Here is a 17633-nt window from a genome sequence, read left to right on the forward strand (position 1 = left end):
GTTTGGAAGAGAAAGTACAAAACTGGAAGAAATAAAAATTATATTTCAAAGCTATACTAATTAGAAACAGTATAATTCTGGCATAAATCAGACATAGACTAATGGAAAAAAATAAAGAGCTCAGAAAAAACCCATGCATATACGGTCAACAAATTTCTAAGAAAGGCACAAATAGCCGGGCGTGGTGGCTCAAGCCTGTAATCCCAGCACTTTGGGAGGCCGAGACAGGCGGATCACGAGGTCAGGAGATCGAGACCATCCTGGCTAACACAGTGAAACCCCGTCTCTACTAAAAAATACAAAAACTAGCCGGGCGAGGTGACAGGCGCCTGTAGTCCCAGCTACTCGGGAGGCTGAGGCAGGAGAATGGCGTAAACCCGGGAGGCGGAGCTTGCAGTGAGCTGAGATCCGGCCACTGCACTCCATTACGGGCGACAGAGCAAGACTCCGCCTCAAAAAAAAAAAAAAAGAAAGGCACAAATAATACACAATAGGGAAAGAGTGGTCTTGTCACTAATTGATATTTGAAAAACTGTATATCTATATGCAAAAGAATTAAATTGAACACTTTATCATACTAACTCAAAATGCACTAAAGAGTTAACATCAGATATGAAATTTTAAAACTGCTTGAAAGAAACAGAGGAAAGCTCCTTGACATTGGTCTTGGCAATGACTCTTTAGATTTGACACCAGAAATACAGAGAAGAAAGGCAAAAATAAACAAGTGGACCACATGAAACTATAATGTTCTGCACAGCAAAAGAAACCATCAAAAAAATGAGAGGAAACTTATGGTATAGGAGAAAATACTTGTAATATGGTTAGGCTTTGTTTCCCCACCCAAATGTCAACTTGAATTATAATTTCCATAATCCTCCCAAGTCAGGGGAGAGACCAGGTGGAGGCAATTGGGTCTTGGAGGTGGTTTCCCCCATGCTGTTCTCATGATAGAGAGTGACCTCTCATGAGATACGATGGTTTTATAAATGTTTGACAGTTTCTTCTGCATTCATTCTCCTTCCTGTTGCCTTGGGAAGAAGGTCCCTTGCTTCCCCTTGGCCTTCCATCATGATTGTAAGTTTTCTGAGACTTCCCCAGCCATGTGAACTGTGAGTCAATTAAACTGCTTCCCTTTATAAATTACCCAGTCTCTGTTATTTCTTCATAGCAGCATGAGAATGGACTAACAGTGAATTGGTACCAGGTGTGGGGCACTGCTATAAAGATACCCAAAAATGTGGAAGCAACATTGGAACTAGGTAGCAGGCAGAATTAAGAAGTTTGGAGGGCTCAGAAGAAGACAGGAAGATATGGGAAGGTTTGGAACTTCCTAGAGACTTGTTGAATGGCTTTGACCAACATGCTGATAGTGATATTGACAATGAAGTCCAGGCTGAGGTGGTCTCAGATTGAGATGGTGATTCTTACTATGTTTTAACGAAATGACTGGTGGCATTTTGTCTTGCTCTAGAGATTTCTGGAACTCTGAACCTGAGAGAGATAATTTAGGGTATCTGGTGGAAGAAATTTCTAAGCAGCAAAGCATTCAAGAGGTGGCTTGGATGCTTTTAAAAGCTTTCAATTTTCTTTATTCACAAAGATATGTTTGGGATTGAAACTTAGGTTTAAAAGGGAAACAGAGCATAAAAGTTCAGAAAATTTGCAGCCTGATGATGCAATAGGAAAGAAAATCCCATTTTTCTGAGGAGAGATTCAAGTCAGCTGCAGAAATTTGCATAAGTAATGAAGAACCAATTGTAAATCACCAAGACAATGAGGAAAATGTCTCCAGGGCATGTCAGAGCTCTTCACAACAGCCCCTCCCCGTCACAGACCTGAAGGCCTAGGAGGAAAAAAGGTTTCATGGGCTGGGCCCAGGGCTTCCTGCTGTATGCATTCTCAGGACTCGCCTGTGGCCCAGCCATGGATAAAAGGGGCCAACTTACAGCTTAGGACATAGCTTCAGAAGGTGCAAGCCCCAAGCCTTGGTGGCTTACACGTGGTGTGCATGCAGGTGCACATAAGTCAAGAATTGAGGTTTGGGAACCTCTACTTAGATTTCAGAGGATGTATGGAAATGCCTGGATGTCCAGACAGAGATGTGCTGCAGGGGTGGAGCCTTCATGGAGAACTTTTGCTAGGGCAGTGCAGAAGAAAAATGTAGTGCTGGAGCCCCTACTCAGACTCCCCACTGGGGCACTGCCCAGTGGAGCTTTGAGAAGAGGGCCACTGTCCTCCAGACCCCAGAATGGCAAATCTACTGACATCTTGTGCCAATCACCTGGAAAAGCCACAGGCATTCAATGACAGCTCATGAAAGCAGTCAAGAGGAGGGCTGTACTTGAAATCTGCTAAGAGAGTAAGTCTCAATTATTCTCAGCACACCTATACACACCTACACATCCAGTAACACACACACACATACAAGGTAACTAGGTGGGATAATGGGTGTGTTAGCTTGATTGTAGTAATAATTTCACAATATATAAGTATATCAAAACTTCATATAACATGCCTGAAATAGATACAATTTTTTTTTTTTCGGTTGCTTTAATCTTTTTTTTTTTTTTTTATACTTTAAGTTCTAGGGTACATGTGCATAACGTGCAGGTTTGTTACATATGTATACTTGTGCCATGTTGGTGTGCTGCACCCATCAACTCGTCAGCACCCATCAATTCATCATTTATATCAGGTATAACTCCCAATGCAATCCCTCCCCCCTCCCCACTCCCCATGATAGGCCCCGATGTGTGATGTTCCCCTTCCCGAGTCCAAGTGATCTCATTGTTCAGTTCCCACCTATGAGTGAGAACATGCGGTGTTTGGTTTTCTCTTCTTGTGATAGTTTGCTAAGAATGATGATTTCCAGCTGCATCCATGTCCCTACAAAGGACACAAACTCATCCTTTTTTATGGCTGCATAGTATTCCATGGTGTATATGTGCCACATTTTCTTAATCCAGTCTGTCACAGATGGACATTTGGGTTGATTCCAAGTCTTTGCTATTGTGAATAGTGCTGCAATAAACATACGTGTGCATGTGTCTTTATAGCATAGGCATGGGCAAGGACTTCATGTCTAAAACACCAAAAGCAACGGCAGCAAAAGTCAAAATTGACAAATGGGATCTAATTAAACTAAAGAGTTTCTGCACAGCAAAAGAAACTACCATCAGAGTGAACAGGCAACCTACAGAATGGGAGACAATTTTTGCAATCTACTCATCTGACAAAGGGCTAATATCCAGAATCTACAAAGAACTCAAACAAATATACAAGAAAAAAACAAACAACCCCATCAAAAAGTGGGCAAAGGATATGAACAGACATTTCTCAAAAGAAGACATTCATACAGCCAACAGACATATGAAAAAATGCTCATCATCACTGGCCATCAGAGAAATGCAAATCAAAACCACAATGAGATACCATCTCACACCAGTTAGAATGCCAATCATTAAAAAGTCAGGAAACAACAGGTCCTGGAGAGGATGTGGAGAAATAGGAACACTTTTACACTGTTGGTGGGATTGTAAACTAGTTCAACCATTATGGAAAACAGTATGGCAATTTCTCAAGGATCTAGAACTAGATGTACCATATGACCCAGCCATCCCACTACTGGGTATATACCCAAAGGATTATAGATACAATTTTAATTGTCAAATATACCTCACTAAAACTCAATAAAAAGAGTTCATTACTATAGTTTAAACCTTTTGGGATTAGAATAATTTGATCCTTAAAAATTAATTTTATGGAATCATTATAAACAAAATAAAGGTAAACATTAAATATGAAAAATACCACAAAACTCCAATGCCTGAATTAGTTAGTGTATGAGTCAAGCTTGAGTCAGGAAGACAGAAGGCATCCTGCGTATTCAGGTAGCGTCATTTTATGCACAATAATGGACTTAAATATCTGTTGGAAGAGCTGTTATGGCAGAGACAGAGAAGCTGCTACGAAAATCAGAGGATCTCCTGCAAGTCAGAGGAGTCAACACTAACAGTTTCAACCTGAAGCACCAAAGTGAATAATGCTCAAACTGGAAGCTGCTGCAATTCTTAAGAAAATTAGAGTTTCCCACCAAATACCTCAGCTCATTGTGGAGAAGCAAGTAATTCCTAAGAATTGTCAGGAATTTTTCATGTTTCTTAATGTCAGCCGCAACTGCCTCAAGTGAATAATCCATATTTTATTTTCTCAGATAATTTTTTTCTTTCTGATGTCTCCTTTTCATCCCATTTTGTATGATATTTACACTGATATATAAAGTACATCCACAAAACCAGCAATGGGCAGATCCTATTTGTCTTATGAGAAAACGCTCTAATAATTCATGATAATTTTACTGTACTATATCAATAATTTTTATATTTACAGGTGGAAGCATATTGAGCTAGTTGTTCTAAAGAAAATTTTTCTAAGAATTGCTCTTCATTTAAGAGTAACTCAATTAACTCAATGAAACGTCTGTTTTATTATGTAAGGTGTTCTTCTATAGTAGAGACTTAGACAAAATTCTACTAATTAGATCTTACAATATGATACAGTTTCAATAATTTTGACATTAGCCTCTTGTAGGTCTTGAAGAAGATTGACACCCAGTAAGAAGAGAGATGTAAAAGTGAATGTAGAAGATAAGGCATGGTGAGGGATAGGGTTGAGAAGAAACATGGCTAATTGGAATGAAGGGTACATTTCTAGGAATAGTGCATCCTGACTTGTGGTTTTCAGTAACATTTCTCCTTATGTCATAATCAATTTACAAAACTGTCTTGCCTCATTTCCATTTACCCAAGTAACCAGTAAAATGTTTTATACTTAAAGTCCTTGTGGTAGGTGTGCTTTTAGTGAGTGAAAGGGAAAGATATGTTTTATAAATTTGAGATAAGTGAGTTGAGAGATGAGGAACTGCAAAAGGCAATACCAATAGCAGGTGTGGAAGATTCATTGTGAATTCAAATTGAGAATGAAAACAGCCTTGACAATGTAAATTGCCCCTGAAGTTTCCTTGGAGGATGCTATAATTTCTGCTTTTCAATGACCTGTTAGCTTGAGTGATTTGATTTTTTTTTTTTAAGAAAAGGCTATACCAGAAAACGGAGGACAAATTACACATATTTGGACATTCAACCACACTTACTAGGCCTGTTGAAATATTTGTAAAGTTAAATCACACAACATAACTTAAGAAATGCCATCATTTTGCAATCTCCAAATATCTGCATACATCCTACTATTGGGTTGCAAGCACATTAGAAGTAGGTAAAATAAGTGTGGAAGATTTTAAAAATTGAAAAATGGGAAATGAGAATTGTCACTGGGAAGAAGATATGAGAATTTCAAGCTTAAACAAAAGGAACAGTTTGAGTCTACTCAGTATGGGGTCAAAAATCCAAAAAACTCTTATATTTCTCCATTACTAAAGAGCTAAATGATCTTTCAAAATTATGATCTTGGTGTAAAGCCTCATTTGTGTTTTGTTTCTTCTTTTTAATATAGTACAGTCAGTGACTACCTGGGTTTTTAATGTCTGAATAGATCTTTTGTATAAGAAAAAGTTAATTACTGAGAATGTTTTTATTTAATCAACCTACTAAAATTATACATTCTAAAACTAGATTTTCTTCTCATTCTGTTAAGTTTATGTTAAAACTTTTGTTTTACTCTTTAAAAATACAATTTTAAAAAAGAACAATTATCTTTACTTTGGTTATGGTTAGAAAAATTTATATTTAACAGATTAACATCTTTTAAGTTAGTAGCATCATTACATTCTGGTTCATAATATTTTCTGAAACATTTTAAAGTATACTTGTAAAAGTATTTGATTATTTCAAGCAACTTGCATGTCTAGCAGGGCAGACTTATAACCCTAAAAAGTAAAATCCCTAGCATACAAGTGTTTCTTTGAAGTTGAATTAGTCTGTTCTCATGCTTCTATAAAGAAATACCTGAGACTGAGTAATTTATAAAGAAAAGAGGTTTAATTGACTCACAATTCCACAGGGATGGGGAGGTCTCAGGAAACTTAATCATAGCGGATGAGGAAGCAAACACATCCTTCTTCTCATGGTGGCAGGAGGGGGCAGATTGAGCACCAAGTGATGGGGGAAGCCCCTTATAAAAGCCTCAGCTCTTGTGAGAACTCACTCACCATCACAAGAAGAGCATGGGGAAAACCTCCCCCAAGATTCAATTACTTCTCACTGGGTCCCTCCCACAACACGTGATGATTATGGAAAGTACAACTCAAGATGAGATTTGGGCAAGGACATAGCCAAACCATATAAGAAGTCAATCAATTGGTTATAATTAAAGGGAAATGATCAAGTAGCTGGGACTACAGGTGTTCACCACCAAGTCCAGCTAGTTTTTTTGTTTGTTTTTTGTTTTTGTTTTGTTTGTATTTTTAGTCGAGTCCTGTTGGACAGGCTGATCTCAAACACCTGACCTCAAATAAGCCACCCACCTTGGTCTTCCAAAGTGCTGGGATTACAGGCGTGAGCCACTGCACCTGGCCTATAACTTTCTTTAAATCTCTCTTACTTCCTAGTTCTTTTCACTGTGTTTTGTATATAACCATTAAATAAATTTTGAGTTAGACAAAAATTATTTACCTTTTAATGGAAAAACATACTTTTAAAAAATGTTTTTCTATAAATTTATTATTTGTAAATTACCCAGACATTTAATAAATAACTGCTATTTAACATAAATTATTTTAAAAAGTCAATAAAGTCAATTTTTCTTACTCATTCTAATAGTTTAGAAACTTAAGTACATTTACATATTTTAGCTTAAGTAGTAAGATGTCTAAGTTTAATTACATATTTCAGTTGATTAACATCACGAATCTATCAGACTATCTTCAATACATAAATATTTAAAAAGTACACGGATCATTTCTAAAATGAGCACAATACTATTAACATTACGGGTTTATTTTCTTTATTAATTTTACAATTATTTTAAAACTATTTGGGAATTGCAAAGTCATTGACACAGTTATGGAGACATTTATTATCTCTGGTGGGCTAACATCTGTGGATTAAAAAATTTCAATAATACAGCTACTTATCAGTTAAAGATCCAAGACAGGATCATGGAATCTGAGCCGTTGAGTCGGCCTGAACCACAGTTGAATATAATTAGGTGCTTCTTATAATTGGGTTCTGCTGCTGTGAAAGTGGGCAACCCTATTTCCATGACATCTGGCTGGAATTGATTTTGCAACCTAATGCATTATATATCCCTTCTAGTTGTCTTTCATTTATCACCATTACTTAATATTTATAATCAAAGTTGCAACTAATTCCTTTCACCTTTTGATTTGATTCAGCCTATGTTTTACTGTCTTACTGGAGTCTTGATTGCTTTCAGATTTTTCTATTTGGATTTAGGCTCCAATTTTATAGTCATTTTATTGGCAACATTTAATTTATTTCAGAATTTGTTTTCCATACTGCTAGAAATATATTTCTAAATGCAAGAACTTCAGCTGTAAGAAATACCCCATTATATGAACCTCATTCCTCACTGATGGTGGAAAAATGTGTTTATGGGGTAGGTGGGCTTGATGGTAACAATGTTTCCGTTTTTTTTTTCCCTTAGGAGAAGAAAATTGGTGAACAATTAGGCTGTGAGCTCCAGTGAAAATACTCAATTATCATCTTGTCATGAAGGTTTGGGCCTCAGATTCTCCTCTCTATACTTGTTTCAAAGAATTAGAAACACGTTGATTTTTACTATCCTTTTCTCGCTCATTCTTCCTCCCAAGGGAGCAAGCCTTGTCTCAGAAGTCGGCAAATGCGAAGAATGCTTCTATGCCAGGAACACACCTCCTGGATGACAATTTATCTAGCAGATTCCCGACTTATTCTAGGAACATTACTTATTAATGCTGAAGTACAGCTAGGTTATTTAGACACTATATCCTGTTGGCCTAAACATAATTTCCCAATCTTGTCCACCCTAGCTAAACATGATTCATGTCAGATAGTGTTTTTATCTTCTTCATTCAACCCCAGAAATATTTCCTTCAGGTTTTATTCCATAAGTATTCTATATTTGGCCTAGGTTTTATGTTTTATTTATCTTATTCTAAAATTTCTGCCTTAGGATATGAGAAAAACATATTCAAAGATACAAATTTCAAAGAAAGATCTTAAAGAATGAGGACAGTTTAGGTGAGCAGGGAGAAGGAAAATACTATTCATCAAGCAAACAAAATACAATTACAAGTTAAATATGAGTGCCTTTATACACAATATTTTATACATAATGTAAATATCCTATTTATTGCATTTTATCTTTTATTATTGCTGTGATATAACAATTTAAACTTTAAATACATATATCTTAAAATTACATCAAACACATACTATAAAGAGTTTGGGTGACAATTTCACTGATTCATGATTCATGATTATATTTTCTTGTTACCTTTTTGTATAGCAGCTGTAAAGATTGGGTTTAGAGCACTGGAAACAGTTTTTTTCTGAGTTTGGACTGTATCTCTACTTCTTTCTTGTGGCATATTCTTGGTAAAGTAACAAACTATCTATTTGACTCATCTGTAAAAAGGCAATATTTATTGCCTCATCTACCTCAGTGAGCATTATGCTTACATGTGCTGTATGCATATGTTGTAAGCATTAATAAGTTCCTGTATGTCAATGACTTAGAACAGTGCCTGGCATTATCGCAAGGGGTATGAAACCAAAGAAACGTGGGCAGGAGGATGATAGCTATAAACTAAGGCCCTTGCAAATGATTTTTAAGAATATTTTTAGTTACTTCAAATTTCACTTCTAATTATGTCTCCTACAACTGAGGTTGCCTTTGCCTTAAAATAGCAAACAAGTTCTAAACTGTAAACCAGGAGATAATATTTTCAGATCTAAGCAAGGTGTAGTCACCTTTTCTTTCTACAGCTTAAAGACAACTGTTCTAAGTTGTCCTATGAGTCTCCCTGCAAAACAACCTTCAAGCCAGATAATCAAAGACACTCATAATTCAACTATTTCGTAGAATTTAAGATAATTCCAGAGTTTTATATTATTTTAGAAAAGAAGAGACTAAAGGGGAAAATTCTCATATTTTGATTAGTGACTCAAGGAAAGATTGTATATATTGGTTTAAAATATTCCATTTATTTTTACCTTGGTATATTCATTATCTAAAACTATTCAAATATTTAAGATCTGTATTTGGAATTAGATACCAGGCACTCATGCCAGCAACCTTAATATTAATATTTACCTTTGTTTAAGACTATATTTGTATATAACAACAGTTACAGAGGTTAAAGAGACTTTTCTTGTCCTTGATGACTCATATAACCAAGCCCAGAGAACATTAAACAGATCTTTAAGTGTCAAAGAGATCTACTGTTATATGTTAAATCGTTCTGTTATCCATTGTAATGGGCCCCCGATACAGTATTACTTTAAGTCCAGAAAATAAGGTGGATAAAAATAAGTGGTCTGACAGATAGATACATGGAATAGAATAGAAGACCCCCAAAATAGACCCACATGAATATGATCAATTGATTTTTGACAATGATTTAAAAATTATTGACATACTTTGTATATTTGTCCCCACCCAAATCTCATGTTGAATTATAATCCCCAAGGTTACAGGTGGGGCCTGGTGGGAGGTGTTTGGAACCAAGGGTCAGATCCCTCATTGCTTGGTGCTATGTTTGTGATAGTAAGTTCTCATGAGCTCTGGTTGGTTAAAAGTGTGTGGCACTTTCCCCCCACCTAACCCCCTTCTCTCTCTCACTTGCTCCTGCTTTTGCCATGTGATGTGCCTGCTCCCCCTTTACCGCCACCATGATTGTAAGCTTTCTGAGGCCTCTCTAGAAGTCAAGCAGATGCCCACAACGTGTTTTCTGTAAAGCCTGCAGAACTGTAAGCCAATTAACCTCTTTTTATTTTTAATATTACTCAATCTATATTTCTTTATAGAAATGCAAGAATGGCCTAATACAATTACTGAATGGTGAAGGAAAGGAAGGAAGGGAGAAAAGAGAGAAAGAAAAAGAGACAGAAAAGAAACCAAGCCTATACTTTTCTGCATGAACTCAAGATGGGTCATGATGTAAATGTAAAACATACAATTATAAGATCCTTGGAAGAAAACATAAGAATAATTTTTTGACCTTGAGTTAGGCAGAGTTCTTAGATATGACACCACAACACAATCTATTAAAAAAGAAAGGGTTTTGTGCTTTATCAAAATTCTAATCTTTTTGCTCCACTAAACATATTTCTGAGAAAATAAAATGACAAGCTACAAACTAGGAGAAAATATTGCAATCATATATCTAAAAAAAGACTTATATAGCATATTAAAAAAACTTTCAAATTTCAAAAATAAGTAAACTAATCACCCAATAAAAATGTGAAGAAACTATTTGAATAGACCCCTCACTAAAGAAAATATTGGTATGACTAATGAGCACATGTAAAGATATTCAACATCAAATTAAAATAAAATCAAAACAACATTGAGATACTCCTATACAACTACTGGAATGGCTAATTTTATGGAAAAAGACACACAAACAAACAACAGCCATTACTAGAACAGCAAAAATCCTCAGCCACTCTGCAAACAGATGCACATGTCTTATAAAGTTAAATGATATACACTTACTAGATAGCCTGGCATATAATATTTACTCTAGGTATTTATCCTAGAAAAAAGCAAACTGTCTTTGCCCAAAAACCTGTACACAATTGTTTATAACTACTTTATTCTTATCCCTTCAATCCACATATTCTTCAACCAGTAAAAGGAAACACAAATAGTGGTATAACACCATTACATAATAAAAAAGGAGCAAGCATATGATGTTTACAATACATGGGTGAATCTCAAAGCCATGTTGCCAAATAAAAGAAGCCAGTAAAAAAGTTACATAATTTATGATTTCACTTACAAAGCATTCTCTTAAAAGCAAATATATGAGGATAGAAGGAAATCAGTGGTTGCCAGGAGTTAGAGGTTAGGTTTGTGGTTCATGACAAAGGGACAGCAGAAGATAATTTTTGAGGTGACAATTATTGTATATCTTGATTGTGTCAGTGGGTACATAAATCTATATGGATGTTAGAATAATTAGAATAGTATATCCAGAATTTAAAAAGTCAAATTATTCTATGCTAGCTTAAAATTATGTTTCAAAAAGATAAAAATTCTATTGCAACGGTAAAACTGACTTTCTGAAATGATTCTAGGAACCCTTGTGTAAATTTATAGCTGTTGAACACATTCAGCTCCTAAATCAAGGTTAAATGCCTCTCCTCTTAGAGCTACATTACCTGTGTTCTTCTCTCTCTCTCTCTCCCCTTTCCCCGTGTTTGTGTGTGTCTGTCTGTCTGTGTGTGTTGTGTTGCAGTCAGTAGGAATATTTTCCTGGACCTCAAATTTGAGGAACCTTGAAATTATGGGTGCTTTCCAGTAGCTTCTAGTTCAAGAGAGCTTCCAGGATCTTCATTACAACCCTTGATATACATTAAAATCCACCCCTTCTGAAGCTAAGTGTATGAATTTAAGAGTGAGAGGGTCTCAGAATCTGAAAGTCATACTTTGTTTTTTAGAAGAATTGGAAATATGAGGCTACATATTCTGTTATACTCGCTCTAGTTACTGGTCTTTATTTAATTTGCCCTTCCCAGCTATTTCTGCTTCTCAAAATCCTTCCCATTCATCAGAGACAATCTCAAATTCTGCACTGCCCAGTAATAATCCATCTCCCCAACTCTAATATATATATCTAGTTTATCTCTCCTGTGTACTTTAAATGTTTGCATGCAACTCCCCAGTGAATATATCTATTTGTTTTTACTACCAGATTGCAGTTTCCCTGATATTACTATGAACTATGTATGTATAAATTTCACATTGCATGGCATACACAAAACTTTCATTAATTTACTAACCTTATTTTCCCAGAGTGCCAATGCACTAAGAACTAGAGTTACAAAGAAGAATATTGCAAAGCATATGTGTGAAATTTTTTTTTTATTTGAGACGGAGTCTAGCTCTGTCGCCCAGGCTGGAGTGCAGTGGCACGATCTCGGCTCACTGCAAGCTCCGCCTTCTGGGTTTACGCCATTCTCCTGCCTCAGCCTCCCGAGTAGCTGGGACTACAGGCGCCCGCCACCGCGCCCGGCTAATTTTTTGTATTTTTAGTAGAGACGGGGTTTCACCATGGTCTCGATCTCCTGACCTTGTGATCCACCCGCCTCGGCCTCCCAAAGTGCTGGGATTACAGGCGTGAGCCACCGTGCCCGGCCCATGTGTGAAATTTCAACAAGGGCTTAATAGAAGAATATGTGAGCTTATTTGAATTTGAGTACACCCATGCCACTACCTTTTCTTTACTGTTGTCTAGAATAGAATCAAAGACTGCCAGATACCAAGGAAGGTTAAATATCTAACTTGCTTTCTAGAGCTAAGAAGCAAGCTATATAGGCCAGGCCAGATGGCTTACGCCTGTAATCCCAGCACTTTGGGAGGCCGAGGCAGGTAGATCACGAGGTCAGGAGATCGAGACCATCGTGGCTAATACGGTGAAACCCCGTCTCTACTAAAAAAAAAAAAAAAAAAATTAGCCGGGCATGGTAGCAGGTGCCTGTAGTCCCAGCTACTAGGCAGGCTGACGCAGGAGAATGGTGTGAACCCGGGAGGCAGAGCTTGCAGTGAGCGGAGATCGCGCCACTGCACTCCAGCCTGGGTGACAGAGCGAGACTCTGACTCAAAAAAAAAAAAAGTAAGCTATATAAAGAGGGATAATTTGTCAAGCGCACTCCCACCTCTCTGGGAAAGTGCATTCCAAGCCGAATGAACAGAAAGTGCATGAGCTGGGTTAGGACAGTAGTTGGCACATTCTAGAAGAAAGAAGAGGCCAATGTAACTGAAGCAGATGGAACACATGGGAGGAGTTGTAAGACGCGGTGCAACAGAGCTAATAGGGACCAGAACATGTGATGCCTTCTATGCTATTGCAAATATGCTTGCTTTTATTATGAGTGAGATGGAGAGTCACTAGAGGATTTGTGAAGAAGAGTTATAGAATTACTCTACCTTTGGGTAAAAAAAAGGTCATAGTTGGGCAAAGATATAGCAGAGAAACAAATTAGGAGACTATGGACAGAATCCAGGTGAGATTACACAGTGACTTGAACAAGAGTGTAATGGCAGTGGTTTTATATTTTGTATATTTTAAGAAGATATTAGCTTTGATAAACTCTATAGCAGAGAGAAAGGATATAGGAATGATTTGGCCTTAGCAACTGAAAAGTTTGCATTGCCATTATATGAGATAAAGAGGACTTCGGGGAATCTGTTCTAGTGGGCAATGGGGGGGGGGCGGGGAATCAGGTTATAATTTTTGGAAACATTAGGTTTGAGATACTTATTAATCATCCATGTGAAGGTGTCTAGGAGGCAATTGTGTTTATAAGTATGAGGTTCCAGAAAAAGGCTTGAACTGAGGATATAAATTTGGAAGTTGAGTTGTCAGATTGAAGATAATATTAAAAATCTTGGGTTTGGAAGAGATTACTGAGTGTGTTAGTGTAGATAGACCAGATATCTGAGATTTGTCACCTAAAGCTTTTTATTGCTTTAAGATTACAATAGGTAAATAAATTAATAAAGGAGAATGAAAAGAAGCTGCAAGTGACATTGAAAGAAAATAAAGTAAGAGAAATGTCCTAGAAACTACGTAAGTAGATGAGTTTCAAGAAGAGTTGATTCACTGTATCAGATATAGCTGATAGGTATAGTAAGACACAGGCTTATAATTGAAACCAGTAGTTTTAGTGGAATTACGGGTTGAAAGCTTGATCATATAGGGTTTAAGAGAGACTGAGAAGATGATTTGGAGACCTAATATTCAAATAGCTTTTCTGAAAAGATTTTCTATAAAAGAGAATGAAGCTGGAAGGGGCTGTAGGATCAAGGATAATTTTTGGTTGGTTTTGAAACTAAGAATTATTATAGCATGTTCACAAGTTAATAATCATGATCCAATAAAGAGTATAAGGTAATGATTGAACAATGCTGGAACAACCATCTCCTTGAGCAGGTGAGAGAAGACAAGTTCTAATGCAGCCCAGTGGGATTGGTCTTAGATAGAAGCCTGAGCAGTATGTTCATCTTAACCCAAATCAAGAAAAAACTCTTCAAATGCAAAAGCATTTTTCTTGTAGATATTTTGGTCAGAGCATGTGGATTTACCTTCTGATTCTCTCTGTTTTGTTGATAAAATGGGATCCTAGGCCATCACCTGAGAATGAAGGTGAAAGAGGAAGTGTTGGAAGTTCAAGGAGACTGAAGCTATGAAATAGTTATCTGGAGGAAGAGAAGGAAAATAAAATTGTACTAGAATTTATGGGCATCCAATAGGCTATATGAAGATAGAGTTCAAGCATTTAAAGGCAGACCTCTTTGTAGAGTTTTATGCTTTCTTCTACCCAAATTTAGTTGCTCTGGTTCAAGTGTGGCAGAGGCAAAGAGTTGAGTTTTCCTAGCTAAGTAGGACACAGTGAGATGAGGGCAAGCGAATGGATGGTATGTACAACTGTCATTAAAACTTGAGGGAAAGTCAGTAGACCCTCTATTGCATTTCCTTCTAATTTGGTGTTGATCTGTAGTACAAACTTTCCAAGAGAAAAGGAACTGGCAGTGCTAGTATTATGGATGAATGTGCATCAAAATTTACCTATATGTATAGCTGAGAGCCTAACTGGAGGAATAATTACATTGATGACTGTGATTTTCATGTCTCAAAGTGTATCATTAAAGGATACCCTAGGAAGATTAGACAGGTTCCAAACAGATGAGGGATTTGAAGTCAGAGAGGAAAAGTATCTTTCTTTCCTAAGGCCCCAGATAGTGGCAGAGCTGAACTCAGACCAACTGCATCCTTTTACATGAGACTTGCTCCGTCTGCTACAGTGTATCAGCCTTGGGCCTAATTTAATTACGTGTGTTAGTGTTAGTTCTGGTTTGGAACAACTGTTATCTGACTTGCAATTTCCTTTGTATCCGTTAGTGAAAAGGTCAAAAGTTTTAACTATAACCAAAACTCATTTCGAATAAATGGCAGGCCTTCCTTTTTAACTTTCTTCAGTCTCAAGGCTGTAGGATACAAAACTGCAAAAACCTCTGTTTATGCAACACAGATACATATGGCATTAGAGGACTGAGAAGGTTTTGGAAACTAAATATGAAAGGCAAATATAGGGTGATTAAATAAATTATTTTAGGGTCAGTGTTTATTTTGTCATGAAATGTGGATCACTCAAGGCAATAAAAATTAAGAAAATATCTTTTGTCAAAACACAAAGTGGAAATTTAATTTTAGAAGGAAAAAATGTCTGTTTTTGACCATGGGGCCTAAGCTCTGGGGAATTGCCCTGCTGTCTGTGTGATGTGTTTCTTATACATGCACTACCTAATTTTGCAAGAGCACAAAGGAAAGCATTTTTCTGTAGTTTCCTTATATTAAACCATTTAGAAATAAGTTACCTTTATTGGGAACTTGCTGTAGCTCAATTATTAAAATGTAGAGAATAGGCTATTTTGTAATATATTGACATTTGTTTGCTATACTTTTTCGTTCATCCTCACATGACATTTTCAGAGAGAGTTGCAAATGATGGTGTTTTAAATGTGTTGCCTTCCAACTCTATACCCACAATGCAATTGTATGAACCATAAGCATCTGACATGCAATGCATTACAATACAGATCTTACTTGTTCTCCTGTGAAACAGTAACCTCAGTGGATGTTCTTGTCATATACTAGGAGACCCAAGCATGAAGCATGGAATTTATCCTAGGCCCCATAGATCAATGGGTAAGAACTTAGGCTCCAGAGCCAGGCAGACACATATTCAAATCTTGACTCTGAATCTTATTAAGGCTTCTCTAACATGTCCTTTAGTTTCACCAAACACCATTTTTGTCATCTTTAAAAGTGGGAAAATAATAGTGTCTAATCCATAGGATTATTTTGAGGATTTAAGTAAGATAACACTGTAAATAAATGTTTACTGAGCTTCTAGTATCCAGCATTGTGTGGACATACCCGTGAGGAAGATATACAAACTTCATCCTTTAATAGACTAAACATTCTAGTTGGGAACACAGACAAACTAAGAAGCAAGCATGATTGCATCAAGTAATACATGTAATGATAGAAATAAAAGCCATTGACATGACAGAGATCAGGGAATTAGATGGACAAGAGTGGGAAGATTTTTGAGGTAGGTAAAAGTCAAAACTCAGTAATGTAGAGCTCTAGATGAAGGTGATTTCAGCTGAAGGAAGGCAGCAACTAATGCAAAAGCTGCCAAGTAGAAGTGATGTTCTTGTGATATGCTGAACAAGAGAAAGTATGCCAGTATCGTAGGAAGGGAATAACAAGGAAGGATGCAGCTGATGTCAGAGATGGCAGGGACTAGATAGCATTCTTAGAAGACATAATTGAGTACATCTAATTTTACTTTTAATGAAATAGATCATGAGATAGATAAAGATTTGAATAGAGAAGTGGCATGATGCATTTTATTTTTGAAAAATTATGACTTGGTCAATCTTTATGCCATAGTCTCACCATTTGTGCTGTAAACATGTCCTCTCATTTATCTTTCTCTGTAGTTCATATAATTGCTTGCCATATTTGACATATGTTTATTTGCTTACTGTGTACCTCAATCCAATAACATATAAAATGCATAAGAGAAAACCAGAACCCTATCTGGTTTGCTCCATGTAGTGTCTTGGTTGCCTAGAGGGTTCTCAGCAAAGACCAGATAATGTAATTTGAGAGAATTAACGCATGAGTACCTGAATTAATTAGGAAGAGTGAAATCAGTATGATCTACTTATGAATGGATTAAGGTGACATTTACTCTGAGATTCAGCAGGCTGTCAAGTAATACTGGGTTTGGGGGATGGTAGGAAGTTAAAGTTTGGGAATAAAATTTTGGTAACCAAATATTAAGATGGCTATTAGACCTTCAATGGAGGTATAATGTAGGTAGTTGGATATAGAATAATAGAATTCAGGGAAGTGATCGGGGATAGAGATCAAATCTCTATAGAAATGGAGTACCTCTGCTCAGGGTATCATGAGTTGCAATAAAGATTTTGGTCAGAACTGGGATTTCATCAGAGACTCTACTGAGGAAGTATTTACTTTAACACTCCCTTGGGCTGTTGCCAAAATTCGTTTCCTTATAGATCTGGATTCATGGCAGCTTGCTTCTAAAGCCAGCAACAGAGAGAGACTCCATCAAGATGGGAATCAAAACTTTATGCAATCACATAATTATAATCATGTACGCTTTATATCCTTTGCCATTATTCTACTTGTTAGAGGCAATCACAGGTCCTGCTCACACTTAAAGGGAGGAGACTATGTGAGGGCATGAATAGCAGGAGGTAGGGATCACAGTGGTCATCTGTTTCTATCTATCACAAGGGCAGAGGAAGAAGAAAAATAGCTGCAGAGTGCTAAAAGGAAAACTAGAATGTCACACCAGGACATTTTATGTAGTGGTAACATCACTTAGAAATGAAAATACCAT

The sequence above is a fragment of the Trachypithecus francoisi genome, unplaced genomic scaffold (assembly GCF_009764315.1).
Source record: "Trachypithecus francoisi isolate TF-2019V2 unplaced genomic scaffold, Tfra_2.0 Lachesis_group1, whole genome shotgun sequence".
Classification (NCBI taxonomy): domain Eukaryota; kingdom Metazoa; phylum Chordata; class Mammalia; order Primates; family Cercopithecidae; genus Trachypithecus; species Trachypithecus francoisi.